At 36.1% G+C, this 14297-nt stretch overlaps 1 protein-coding gene across 5 annotated transcripts in view; it reads left to right on the top strand.

Moving 5' to 3' along the window:
• Positions 1–5067: 5067 nt before the first annotated feature.
• The window catches only part of LOC145661197 (uncharacterized), a 453672-nt gene continuing 444442 nt past the window's right edge, over positions 5068–14297 (top strand). For all 5 annotated transcript variants that reach the window (XM_081726653.1, XM_081726657.1, XM_081726655.1 and 2 more), the window contains exon 1: positions 5068–5108. The gene's annotated coding sequence lies outside the window, so the exon portion shown is untranslated. The remainder of the gene's footprint in view (positions 5109–14297) is intronic.

Genomic DNA, 14297 nt, shown 5'->3' with positions numbered 1-14297 from the left:
GTAAGCAAATTCATTGATTATTTTGTCAAAACTTAACATTCAAAAATTTTGCCGCCCCCTAAATTCTGCTCGAGCACAGAATAGCACTTACCTATATACGGGCCTGGGTATACTTAGTACTTAAACATATAGGCTACATATGTTATCAATTACATTGTGTTTATTATTATTATTAATATTTATGTAGCAATATGTATAAACAAAAATAGCGTCATTAACTTGTTCCGCCACCAATGAATTTTGAGGTCCTATCATTCACATCGTTTTGTGCGTGTCTTGTGACGTTTCGTCACAAGCGGCCTCAAAGGTGGGAGAAAATGGCCCACTTTTCCGCCACTATCGAATTTCGAGATCATTTCTCTCTCATCGCTCAATACCTGTTTTGTGAATTTTTTTGCGACTATTTCCACGTTTTGAGCGTCATTGGAAGTGGGTGAAAATGGGCCTCCAAGGTGGGATGAAAATGACCCACATTTCATGTTCTGCCATTATCGAATTTCGAAATCGTTAATTTTACATCACTTATTGCCTGTTTTGTGCGCCTATTTCGACGTTTTGTTGTCACCGGAAGTTGGTGAAAATGGGCCTCCAAGATGGGACGAAAATGACGCACTATTCCGCCACTTCAGAATTTCGAGGTTGTTAATTTCACATCGTTTAGTGCCTGTTTTGTACCGTTTTCTGCGCCTATTTCGACGTTTTGTGCGTCATTGCAAGTGGGTCAAAATAGGCATTCAAAGTGAGACAAAAATGACCCATTGTTCCGCCACTCAAATCTCGAGTTCGTTTTCTTCACATCGTTTTGTGCGTGTCTTTACCAATTTTTGTCCAGTTTTGTCCACCCAAGAAAAATTTTTGTACCATTCAAATAAACAAGTAAGGGCCATTTCAAAATTTGACCACTGCGATCACCTTTAGTATGAATCTTAAAATTCGAATTTTAACTAGCTCAGAATTTTGGTCAATTTTTGTACATTTTTGTACCAGCGAGAAAAAAATATTTGTACCACTCAAATTAACAAAGAAGGGCAATTTCAAATTTGAGCCACTTCGATCATCCGTAGTGTGACATCTTCATATCCAAATTTTTACTACTTCAGATCGTCGTACATTTTTTTGCCACCAAGAAAAAAATTGGTACCATTCAAATAAAGACTGAGGATCACTTCAAAATTTGGACAATTCGATCACCTGTAATGTGGCAATCTTGAAATTCGAATTTTAACTAGGTCATAATTTTGTCCAATTCTTGTACATTTGTGTAACTCCAAGAAAAATGTTGTACCATATAAATAAACGAGGGAGGACCATTTGAAATTCTTGCCACATCAATCATCTGTAGTGCGACATCTTGGAATTCGAATTTTATCAAGCTTAGTTTTTGGCCAACTTTTGTACTTTTTGTCAAACGAAGAAGAAAATTTTACCATTCAAGTAAATGAGGAGGACTTTTGGCTACTTAGATCTAGAGTAGTGTGACATCGTCAAATTTGAACTTTAACTAGCTTGGAATTTTGGCAATTTTTTTTTCATATTTTTCTATCACAAGCTAGTTAGAATTCGAATTTGAAGATGTTTCACTAAAGGTGACCGAATTGGGCAAATTTTGAAATGACCTCCCTGGTTCAATTGAATTGTACAAAACTTTTACTTGGTGGTACAAAAATGTACAAGAATTGGACAAAGTTTTGGGTTAATTAAAATTCTAATTTGAAAATGTCGCACTACAAATGATCGATCCCTTGTTGCTTATCTGAATGGTACAAACCGTTTTGTTGCTGGTACCAAAATGTACAATAATTGAACTAAATTCTAAGCTTGTTACAATTCCAATTTGAAAATGGCGCATCAAAGATGATCAATGTGGCTAAAATTTAAAATGGCTCTCCCTCGTTTATTTAAATGATACAAAATTTTTCTTGGTGGTACAAAAATAGACAAAAAATGGACACAATTCTGAGCTAGTTAAAATTCGAATTTGAAGAAGTCGCACTACAGGTGATACAAGTGGCCAAATTTTGAAATAACCGTCCCTAATTTAATTGAATGGTATAAATTTTTCTTGGTAAAAAAATGTTCGAAGTTCTGAACTAGTTAAAATTCGAATATGAAGATGTCGTATTACAGGTGATCGAAGTGGTGACAATTTTTATTTTTTTAAAATTTGAATGTTACAAAACTTTTTTCGTAGTACAAAAATGTACAAAAGCTGGAAATAATTCAGAATAATTAAAGTTCGAATTTGAAGATTAGCACTACAGGTGATCGCAGTGACGAAACTTTTAAATAGCCAAACATCGTTAATTTCAATCGTTAAAAAAAAAAAAAAATCAGGTGATGGAAGTGTCCCAAATTTTAAATTGACCCTCCCTCGTTAATTTGAATTGTACAATATTTTTCTGAAGTAAACAAAAATTGGACAAAATTCTTAGCTAGTTAAAATTCAAATGTGAAGATGTCGCACTACAGGTAACCGAAGTGGCCAAATTTTGAATTCGTCCTCTCTTGTCTATTTGAATGGTACAAAATTTCTTCTTGGGTGGAAAAAATTGACAAAAATTACTACAAAACACGCACAAGATGATGTGAGAAAACGAACTCGAAATTCGATAGTGGCAGAACAGTGTCATTTTCGACCCATCTTGGAGGCCCATTTTGACCTACTTCCGGTGACATACAAAACGTGGAAATAGGGGTACTAAACGGCTCAAAACAAGCACAAAACGTTGTGAAGGAAAGGACCTCAAAATTCGTTGGTGGCGAAACTGCATTAACTTGTTCCGCCATATTTGTAGGCCCATTATGACGCACTTCCAGTGACGTATAAAACGTGGGAATAGGCGCACAAAACGGCACAAAATACGCACAAAACGATGTGAAGGAAAGGACCCCGAAATTCGTTGGTGGCGGAACAACTTAATGACGCTAACAAAAATAGTATCAAGCAGTATTTATTGAATTAGTGACATGATTACTGCTATTGTTTTATTATATCAATAACAAGAGAAGTAATTCCACCATGTATCCGACTATGTAACAATCTATTCTAATAACATGAAATACCAATAAACACATTTCACATATGTTGAACGTGTTTTACGCGGAGGAAGGATTTAGAGGTAGTCACTGATTTTTTTTTTTCGTAGTGTTGCTTCTAGCCCCCTCCTATGTTGTTGCAGATTCGATTTCACACTGTCAAAATGAATAATTTGGCAAGAACTGTACATAGCGAAACAATAGCATCTCCTAGACAATATTTTGAACAAAAACCGACAGTTTGGCGCCGCGGTGTCGTTTCTAAGAATTCGAAAGTAAATGCTGTAGGGCTATATACTGTTCCCCTTCTACTACCAAGGAGTCCAATAACATTCATTACGTGGGAAAAGTTCACAAAGATCATGGCCCGCTACAAACAATACCAACTCCCCTTCACTCTTTCTTCTACATGCCATGTCTCCATTTGTCGATACAGCCCCTCTAGTACTATGAAATAGAGGTCTGCACGGGCCGGAATTTTTAGCCCGGTCCCAACCCGGTTCGTAAATTTATAGAGGCCCGACCCGAGTTCGAAATATGTTTTAGCATTTAGGCCCGAGCCCGGCCCGAGCTCGTGTGATAATCAACTGAGCTCGAAATAAGCCCGAATTACAGAAATTTAATAATTAATGTAAAATTGTATTTTTATTTACAGCAAATAAATAGAGGTTTAATTTTGCAATTGTGCTTTAAAAGTTCTCCAGAAAGAACGGTCCAATAAATATCGTGCTGTATATTTACAAAGCTAGGCCCGAGAAATATTGTTGTATATTTAAAAATTTACGACCTTAGCCAGACCCGGGCCCGAAGTGACATATGCTTTGTAGGTCGGACTCTGATCCGGGGACGGGTCGGATTTAAGCTCGCGGGCTCGACCTGAGCTTGTGCAGACCTCTACTATGAAACTTTTTTCTTCCATGGTGGAATGGAAAAATATGATGTAATTGACGCTACTTTACAAGAATATGAACCAAAAAAGTCAATAGAGAACACGTTATAAACTTTACTTTTTGAGGCTCGTTTTGGCGCCCCGGGTTGCTTGGCCCTTGGTCCGCCCCTGGAGCCCCCGTGCCCCCGGGGTGTCCAATACTACAAGCCACTACATCTATGTAGTATTGAACTGATATTATTTTGCAGCGGAAAAGACGATAAGTAATTGTAAAATACTTCCACCTATATTTTCAGAAAAAGGAAAAAAGAAAATAGATAAGAGAAAGAGTACAGTTGAAGTGTAAGTTCAAATTTTCATGCTACATCAATTATTTACCTGTTAAACAAGTACAGGTTTATTGAGAAAGTGTACAAATATATGTTGAGTTCGGAAGTTTTTTTGAGGGGAGGTTCCAGGCTAGGTGGGTGTGCCCCTGAATGTGATGCAATGATATATAACCAAACAAGCTTCTCCTGCCATCTGTATGTATTTTTCCAAACTTAAACTACCTCAAAAATATTGTGTACTCAATTCCCAACCCTGGGGAACCTGGCTTCGGTTCCCGGTGGGAGCTCGTGGATCGGATCCCACGTTAATCAATAGGTCCACGTCTCATATATCCTCGCCGCTGAACGGGACATTTAACTCAAAATCAACTCAACTCAACTTAATTCCCATCCCATTCCACCTAAGAACTCAATTTTGCTGGACGACCTGCTCGTATATATCATATAAGGTATATGAACAAACTAGAATAATGCTTATAAGTATTAGAAGTGATTGTGATAATAACATGAAAAAAAAATAGTTTCACATTTGTGTTCCTAATTACACAGATGGACTTAACTTCAATTTGGCAGCCCTCCGTTAAGTGCGAAGATTCTACTAGGAATAACAATGGTTTTACTATACTATCTTAAATTTTTGAACGTAATTTAAATCTGAAACTCTTTAAGTATATTTGATTCAACACGATTCCCTTTGTTTTTCACCCTGTTGTAATTTGGCGATTTTCCATAATAGTTTTTAGAGCAAAAAAGTTCCACCCCTGTCTGATAACATCATTTCTGTGCGTTCAAACGCGCAATCCTCAGTATATACGAAGAAGGGAAGTGGATGAGTAATCACGTCAAGAATAAGGGTAAGTAAACTTTTAAACATTGTATATTGAACGTTGCATGCCAGAGACAATTAGATATGTGTATTAATTAATGACATTGCACTTATTTATCACTTAAAATTTTTGTTGACATGATAATACTGCGATTCCACTTTGTGCTACACAATGAATTGGTGTTACTATGGGAAGTAATCGGGTGATTTCAATCCTTTGGTAATGCTTGTCACCCCCCTCGAGTTGTATTATTATTATTATTATTATTATTATTATTATTTTCCTTTTAGTTATTTCGGATGTTCTGAAGATAATGTAGACAGTGTTGATTTCAGGGGGTAGTCCTGGGGAATTCCCTCCATGGAGCCACCCGTTACATACCATATGTTATATCGTGCTCAATGTACATTCCCAGTATTTTCATAACACTACCTCATCCCCAATGTATTGAAAGCCCGAGAAAATATTTGAAATCATAACTGAATGTGTACTCACTGATAGAGAAAATACAGAAAGTTTGAAAAACGTTGCACTTCAGTTAAGGGTCATGTTTGTGATATCGGGTACCGGTAGCAAAATTAGTAATGATCTAGTAGTGAAGCGAAAGGGTTCCCACGGATCGACTTGTCTCTACGCAATACACGCTAACGCGCGTCAAATTAAAATATACAAGACAAGTTTTAAACATTGTTCGTAAATATAATTTGTTTCGTTTAAATTTGGAGCTATATCAAAGGATGCATCTTCACTCTGACACATAAGAGCTGTGCTGTTTACTAGTATTTATATCACTACTACAACGGGAAGCTCGATATATGAAGTAGTGAAAACAATGCATGTATTCTACAAATATCAAATTTTTGCATTAGTTTTTTCTTATTTTTGAAATATAACTTGCGCTTTATCTGCCAGCCAGAACCGTATGAGTACTGTAGTCAGTCAAGAGTTACGGTGTGTTCTTTATCTCTATGATACAGCGTTCACCTGCAGCGACGCAAATAGGCTAGTTGTTGCCTGGGGCAAGAACTCGCCTTAGCACCCCACCCCCCCTGACCAACCATACCGAAACTCTCCCCGACTACACCGGATATTGGCAGCACACAGTAATTCTCGTATTCCATTTTTTCTTCAAGAGGTAGAGCTTGATTTCAAATAGAAGTACATAATTTATTTTTTTAGTTCAAGATAAAACACCAAACTAATTAGTATTTGATTGCCAAATAATCTGAGTGTGAGAGTAGCATGCTTGACATATTTTTATAGTTTTATCAAATTAACTGCAAATCACAATGTTTTTGGAATTATATCGGGATGTGCATATGTGTAGAATAAATCAACAGTCTGTTGCTTTAGGATAGAATATTTAATTATGACAAACAGACAAACTGTTATCTCGAGTATTATGCACGGATATTTTGCAAATCTCTTAAATTGATGTAAATTAAATGAAAACACAAAAAGCTGGAACTAAAATTTAACTTTACGGGCTCTTTTGTCTGCTAAGTTTTAACAATCTTCTCAAAAGATAGCTTTGAAAATAACTTATACTCTATAGATATGGTCGTAAGGTAGGTGAGTCGTTGTCCTGTTAAGTTTCTCAAGTAACTTTTATGATCTTTAGTTTGCTAAAACTTCTTTCCTTGCCTTATAGTGAAAATAAATATTTCCCCAGTTTTGTGCCCCCCTCTCCGGCGCCGGGGCACAAGCCTCCTGCCCCCCCTTAGTTGCGTCACTGTTCACCTGTATTATAAGAGGTCATCAGTTTTATCACAGGTTAAATTGACAACATTGTGTATTGTGTTTTTTGTGGGGGAGCCTTATTTCATCCCACACTTTTATTCCTCTGCTTCTTTTATAACCATTTATCTCATTAGTTATTCGTCTTTTTTTTTTTTTTTTTTTAAATCAAAAGACCAAAGCTAGGGGACGTTAATCTAAATATCCAACTGTAATCATTGGTAGATCCAGAGTTCTACAAAAGGGAAGTCACATTGTCAATGGCTACAAAACAATCTTTGCAGCCCTCAGCCCGTGCCATATGAATCACAATTAAAATTGCTCGTGTCCAAAAAAAAGTTCGCAGAAGCGGTTTGACCACGAAATTACTCTATGTCTTAAGAAGCTCGAAGGTTTGTTACCGTTGAAACAAAACGTCCTGTGATGAGCTAATCAAATCTGGATGAATATTACACAATTCACGAACATTATCTGCATTGTGCTCGTATTCTTACCCGCATAATGTACCCGTATTCTTATTGTTTCCAAAGGTCTCATTTACGGATTTAGGATTTAGATTTCTGGGCTTTCGGCATCTATGGCCATGGTAGTCCATCACGTTTGACGGATGACGTCCCTCAGTGATCACACTATCCGGGGAAAGGGAAGTAAGAAAGAAATGGGGAGGAAAGGAAGCGCCCTGGGACCTGTATGTTAGGTACTATCAGTGGCTTATTTAAGAGGGGGGATGTTTCCGAGTTTAATCCCCCGCCGAAATTTTATTTACTATTTTGAAGTAAATGAAATATCTTGCAGAATTTTCACATTTCGAGGAATAAAGTTAGCAAAGGCCCCCCGAAACAAAATTGTAAATACGCCATTGCTACTAACCCGGCATTTGCCTCATGTGAATCAGAGCCCTGCAAATTCAGGCCCGAAGCGTCCCGGCCCGGCCCAAATCTCGAGCCGGGCGGAGAAGGGACCGGGCTCTAACTGGCTTAGCACAAACGGACCGGGTGTAACCGACCTGAGGACAACCAAGTCTGATAAGTCAAGTCAATCCTTCAATATGCAATAGAAAATGAGAAATATGTCGTCATAACATTGCAATCAATGTCTATTTGTCCTTCTCGAATGGGAAAATCGTGTGAAGGGTTACCCGAGGTTTGCTTTCTATATTCCTATTCTGTATGTCTATTTGTTATCTGTGCTTGCTCTGTCCAGCCATGTTTATTATGCAATAATACAGCTCATGGACGTAAAGGTCTTATACTACACTCATTAGCAGGACTAGTTTCCAGCACGAGGGCGAGGGCAAGCGAGGGCGAAGGACAACTCTCTTCGCGAGAGCGAGGACCAACTGTCACTGCGAGGGCGAGGGTACGCGAGGGCGAGTTCGAACTTCCACTGCGATGGTGAGGGTGCTTGAGGGCGAGGAACTATTTCCTTCGCGAGAACGAGGGCACGCGAGGGAGAAGGACAAGCTTCCTTAACAACAACTATTTTGGATTTTCTGTTTGACCATTTCTCACTTCTCTCAACTGGACTCGCGTTCACCTGGGCTCGGACTCATTTCTTTCAACTGGGCTTGTGCTCGAGCTCAGTTCCCTCAGTTCGGCTCGCGCTCACTTATTTCATTGAGGCTCGCGCTTAATTATTAAATGAATAGTTTGTATTAAATTTCTGATTCAACAGTTTGTATTAAGTTTCTGGAAACAAGCAGTGTGTTCTGAAGTTGATTGAACAGTATATATACAGGGTGTTTCAAAACTAACACCGACAACGTTTGGGGGGGGTGATTCTTGACATCAAGATAAGACAAAAAGTATAAACCAACCTGGGTGCACAAATGCTTTCTTTCGGAGTTATAGGCTGCTGAAAACTTGAAAAAATGAACTTTAAAGGTCCATAACTCCAAAACTATGGGACATATCCTAGTCGGGTCAAGACTTGACTTAGGAACTAGTATGTACCCTATCCAAATATCCATGTTTCAGAATCCTAAGGTACTTCCGCAACAATTTTTATACAGGTAGTTTGGCTACGGGTATATAATTTGAAGTACTCATCAACTACCTCTATAAAATTTTGCGGAAGTACCGCACGATTCTGAAACATAGATATTAAGTTTCTATTTGGATAGAGCACATATTAGTTATTAAGTGAAGTCTTGACCCGACTACTGTAGGTACAATAATATTGAAGATGTGGACCTTAGAAGTTCATTGTTTCGAGTTTTCGGCAGCCTATAACTCCGAAAGGAAGCATTTGTGCACCCAGGTTGGTCTATACTTTTTGTCTTACCTTAGTGCCAGGAATCACCTCCCAAACGATGTTAGGTGTTGTTTTGAAACACCCTATCTATCTATGTATGTATGTATGTGTGTGTGTGTGTGTGTGTGTACGCAATATTGTTTCCAATCGGGCCCTGCACCTTCTAAATCCATTAGATTACCTTTTTCCCCCTTACTTTGAAGCAAGAAAGCTTTAATTTTTGTCTTCTCTCAGGAACAGTCTCTACTTTTAATTGTGTGTTTGAAGATATATTGTCCTGCTAAAATACATTAAATATGATAATTTCTTAATTAGTTCTTATGCAGTAGTAATAAAGTTCGGTCGGACACATGTTCTTATCTTTATTATTATTATTATTATTATTATTATTATTATTATTATTATTATTATTATTATTATTATTATTATTATTATTATTATTATTATTATTATTATTAGACAATATTACCTAGCCACTAACCAATACACATTTCTTGGAAAAGTCGTCAGAACGAACCTTCAATTTACGGTACCCGAAGAAAAATTTTTATCTACAGCTATAACACCTGCAGGTAATCCAGGGCTGGATTCACGATGGGCTCTTGGGGGAAGGGTCAGTGAAAGGTTTCTTCGATTATCTGAAGCTGCCGCAGGGCAAACGACACTTCGTCCTATACTGACGCAGAGATTTCTTTGAATTTAGTAGAGGCATCTTTCTCATCACCGTACTAAAAATAGAAACTAACTTCTACACACAAAAGTAACATTAAAAAATGGGTCAATGATTTTTGCACGTAAGAAATATATACCACATATTACGAAGGGTGTTATTGTTGGAATTGTAAACGAAATTCACCAAACTAATTTCGTGCAAATAACTAACTTAGTCCTTTACGTAAATCTTATATACGTATATCCTTATATGTCAACAATTATAAGAAACAATATGTTGAAAACAACACTTTTTAAATCTTATCACCGTTATCACTCTTAGTGCGTTTGCACATGGTAACGATGATATCGGTGGAAGCGACGATAATGTCGGTGGTAGAATCGACTTCAATGTACTCAAATCGTAGCTTGCACACGCCACCGACATTATCGGCCGACCTTCCGACACGCAGATGCTGTCGGCCAAGCCCCGGATATTGTCGGCCATATCGCCGATACCGGTTTTGTCGGGGGCAATGTTTTCTTATGATTGGATGCACATGCGGCCGAAATGTCGGCCGGCCAGTGGTTTAGGCGAAGAGAGTGACAAGAAGCTGTGTATTCTTGTCTTTGGATTTTTGTTCTTTCCATTTTTTCTATTACAATTGTATAATATTATTTTTATTATCTTGTCCTACAAACAACTTCCGAACAGCTTTTTTTTTTTTTTCAGTCTGTTTTGGAGTAGCTAATATCCCTTTATTAAATAAAGTATAAAATGTGGGAAATCTGAAGAGTACTGGTTTCCCTCTAAATAGCTATTATCAAATAGATTATAGGAAATTTAGATAACCAATTTACGTTGATTATTTTCTACTCCCTTTTTATTTTTGTTCTCTCTCTCTCTCTGGTTGTATCTTTTTAAATCCACTAATGCATTTAAATTTTATTACATTCTGGAAATTAATTTGAGCGTAATTTTCAAAGTTTGATACACTGTGAACATAAGCATATGGGAAAAAATCTGATTATTATTACTTCCTTTTATTTTCATCAGAATTGTGTGTAGATCACTTTTCCCGGCCCCACTCAATAAGCAATGATTGAATAGAATATTTGTTGACAAGTTAAAGTAGAGTTACTATTATTTTGAAACGAAACCAGCACAATCAAACACTCTTTGCAAAGCTCCCAAGGACAAGTGACTCATTTGGAATTTTCTTAGCCAAAGGACAAAAGAATGGATGTGATTTTCAAACACCTTGGTGTTTGTTTAGTAACATTAATTGGCTACACAAATCTTCCCTTTTTAGGTGAGATATACTAGTTATTTCAGGTTGATTTTTTTTTTTTTTTAATCTGAAGAACGAAAACCGGGACAAACAGGCATCCTGAAAGCGTTTTACGGGACACTTAATTCCTACACCAGTGAAACCACTGCTACACCTTTTATAATATTTTAGTGTTCTAGTACGTTTACCAACAAATCTAGTACTTTTCTCCTCCTCTTCATTTTTCATAAATACATTTGGGAGAGAAAAAAGCATACCATGAACATTTGACAATGTACGAAAATTTCACTGTTAACGGTGTTGGGAAGAAACAGATCCATTTCTATCGATTTTTTTTTTTTGCTGTAACTTATAGTTTGTTCTATTGGGGAAAATAGGAAGTACAAAAGTACCAAAGAACGAAGGGTTAAGACTAATAAATGACCACAGTAAACAATAATTATTACATATTTGGTGATCCGTTCAAACAGTAGGCTATTAACGAATTAAAACTAGATTTTCTCAATAAGTTCATTTTATATTTCTTGTTTGCTCCCGACATCCTCTATATTTGTCATGCTTGTGTTACATTAGTGGTTTTATAGTGACTTCTAATACGACAATCAAACACGTATTCCGCCATGATTTTTAGTTTGGGGATGTAAAGTGAAAATTGGGAGCGTGTAAGTGGTTTGCACGATTTGTATCGAATTTTAACTTAAAAATAATAATAATAATAAAGTTCGGGTCTCTTTCAAGAATGTGGGGGTCACTCCCCTTCCCAAAGGGAAGAGGGAGCTGCCGGAAACCTAATAATTAGATATTAATATCGTAAAATGTCATAAATAGGGTGAAACGGGAGTAGAGAAAATTTTAGTACTTTTTCCCCAGATCTAGTATTTTTTCTGCCTAGGTTAGTACGAAATATTTTTGCTAGGTGGTCACACTGCCGTAAACCGACCACAGGGAAGCGAATAAAGAAAAAAAACGAAGAATTTAGTAGTAGTCAGTCAATCAGTCAGTAACATTATTAGAGCTTTATATTATATTTAATAATAATAATAATAATAATAATAATAATAATAATAATAATAATAATAATAATAATAATTATTATTATTATTATTATTATTATTATTATTATTATTATTATTATTGGCTTTATTGCAACTGCAAACATTTCTATTGGTGGAATACAGGGTCTTATTTCTGTATTCTGGCGCTGAATATGGTTTCCAATTCTTTCTATTAGAAAATCAAAAGTTAGTGTTGACATACGATAGTAATTTAAAAAATTCGCATAGTCTCATATAGTGTGTAAAAAGCATCTTCTACATAACGCAGTCAATAATGGATGAACCCAAAGCTTTCGTGACCGGAATACGGCTGTTTCGGTGTAGGGCGTTTCGGTTTCGGTATAGGACGTTTCGGTGTACGTGTATCTCGGTAAAAGGACGTTTAGGTGTAAGGCTGGTTCGGTGTAAAAGTTCCAATGTTTGCACCGAAACGTCCACTCTTCAAAATGAAAATTATTCGTTAGTTAGAGATAAATTCAGAAATAAAAAATATAAATTAATAAATAAAATAAAAATTAAATGCTGCTATAATTGGCAGGGGTTACCGCGAGGAGGTTGCAGACCGATTTGAAACTCCTTTCTGTACCTATTTTAATGGGATGTTTGACTAAAGTAAGTCTCTTCACCTCTCACTAATCGGGTGTTTATTCATACTGAGTCCTATCGCCTCACTCTACGTCAGAACTTCATATATCCTCAAATGTTATAATTATGAATTGATTGAGAAAATGTTTTACGGTAATGATATTCCGTAAAAAAGTGTGTGATGCATAAACATTGTTTACACCACACCCACCTTATTACGGCAGTAATGTGCACAAATCGCAAACTGCTGCACAATCTTTGAAAGGAAATTTTCAAACACAGGTGTTTTTTTTTTCAAATAACCGCTTTTATACCATGCATACCCAATAAAAGTAGCAAATCTAGGAGAAGAAAATTGATTATGAATTAGTGATGGGATCTTAATTATATTATTACGAAGATGTAAATTCATGTTATAGTTGTAGAGGACAGTGTCAGAAAAAAGCCTCGAGAAAATTTTTAACGGCCTAAAGTACACAAAAAGAGGCTGAATCCTACCAGTTATTCCTGCAGAAATGGTTTCTATTATGAGTTACTCATTTGTTCTTAAAATATTTTCAAAGTTGATGAATTGTGACCAGTCCACGAAGCTAATAACAGAATGGACTTTGCATTAGACACTTGAAGAAAAATCTTTCGAAACCATGATCTCACAAGACTTGATGTTAATTTTTCCGAATTTGATGCTTTCATAACGATATTTTCAAATTTAAAGAGACTGTTTTGGACTATAAGAACAAATGTTCCATTGTTTTCCTACAAAACAATTAACAACGGAGATAACAAAACACTATTTGCAGAAATTAAAGGCTGTATGTTGTAGCTACGAGTCATAGAATTTACTGACTGTGCCACACTTTCTACTGTTTGTGTCCCTGTAAACACTAGAGTACGTCCCGTCTGCATTTCCAGATTAGACCTTATTGATCAGAGTTTGATCAGAGTTATAAATATTTTTTTTCAACAACATGTGTTGATTCACATTCGCAACAAATGCATTGGCACTGGCTTCTAACTAATTTGGCTATAGATTTACTTTAATCAAGCGTCCTGTTAAAATAAGTACAGAAAGGGGTTTCAAATCAGTCTGTACCTTCTCGCAGTAGCCCCTGCCAATTATAATTGTTCTTGGCTAACTGCAGAGCATTTCAAACCTAGTGTTGAAAAGGCCTGAAAAAAAAAAAAAAAAAAAAAAACGGAAATTTTTTCTCGAGCTTGGAAAAATTGAAATTTTTCGAATGTTTTACTACATTATGGTTTTAAAATGAAAACTATTTTATATTTACTAGTTTACAGTTAAGATAATTGAGTAGTTATGTTTCTTGTATTAGAATAGGGAAATTTTGTGGCAACAAATATATTTGTGCCACTCTTTTAAAGTTAGCACCATGATAGAATAGCATTATTCCTACAAAAAATCCTAAAATATAATCGTAGTTAGATTAATTAATATAGACACATTTAAATTATCTTAATTAATCTTATAAAGTTACCGTTTTATGACAGGGAAGTGTTAAATAACAGGCCCAGAATCATTTTAGTTAATACCAGTATGTTAAAATCAAATATATTTTATGGAGATACTTATTGCCCTTGTGCTATATAAAATTTCCGAAAAATTTGAATCCATTAGAAAAAATCTT

The sequence above is a fragment of the Thermobia domestica genome, chromosome 1 (assembly GCF_964235325.1).
Source record: "Thermobia domestica chromosome 1, izTheDome1.hap1.1, whole genome shotgun sequence".
NCBI classification, from domain to species: Eukaryota; Metazoa; Arthropoda; class Insecta; order Zygentoma; family Lepismatidae; genus Thermobia; species Thermobia domestica.
The sequence above is the reverse complement of the archived record's forward strand: the minus strand, read 5'-3'. Positions and strand labels throughout refer to the sequence as shown.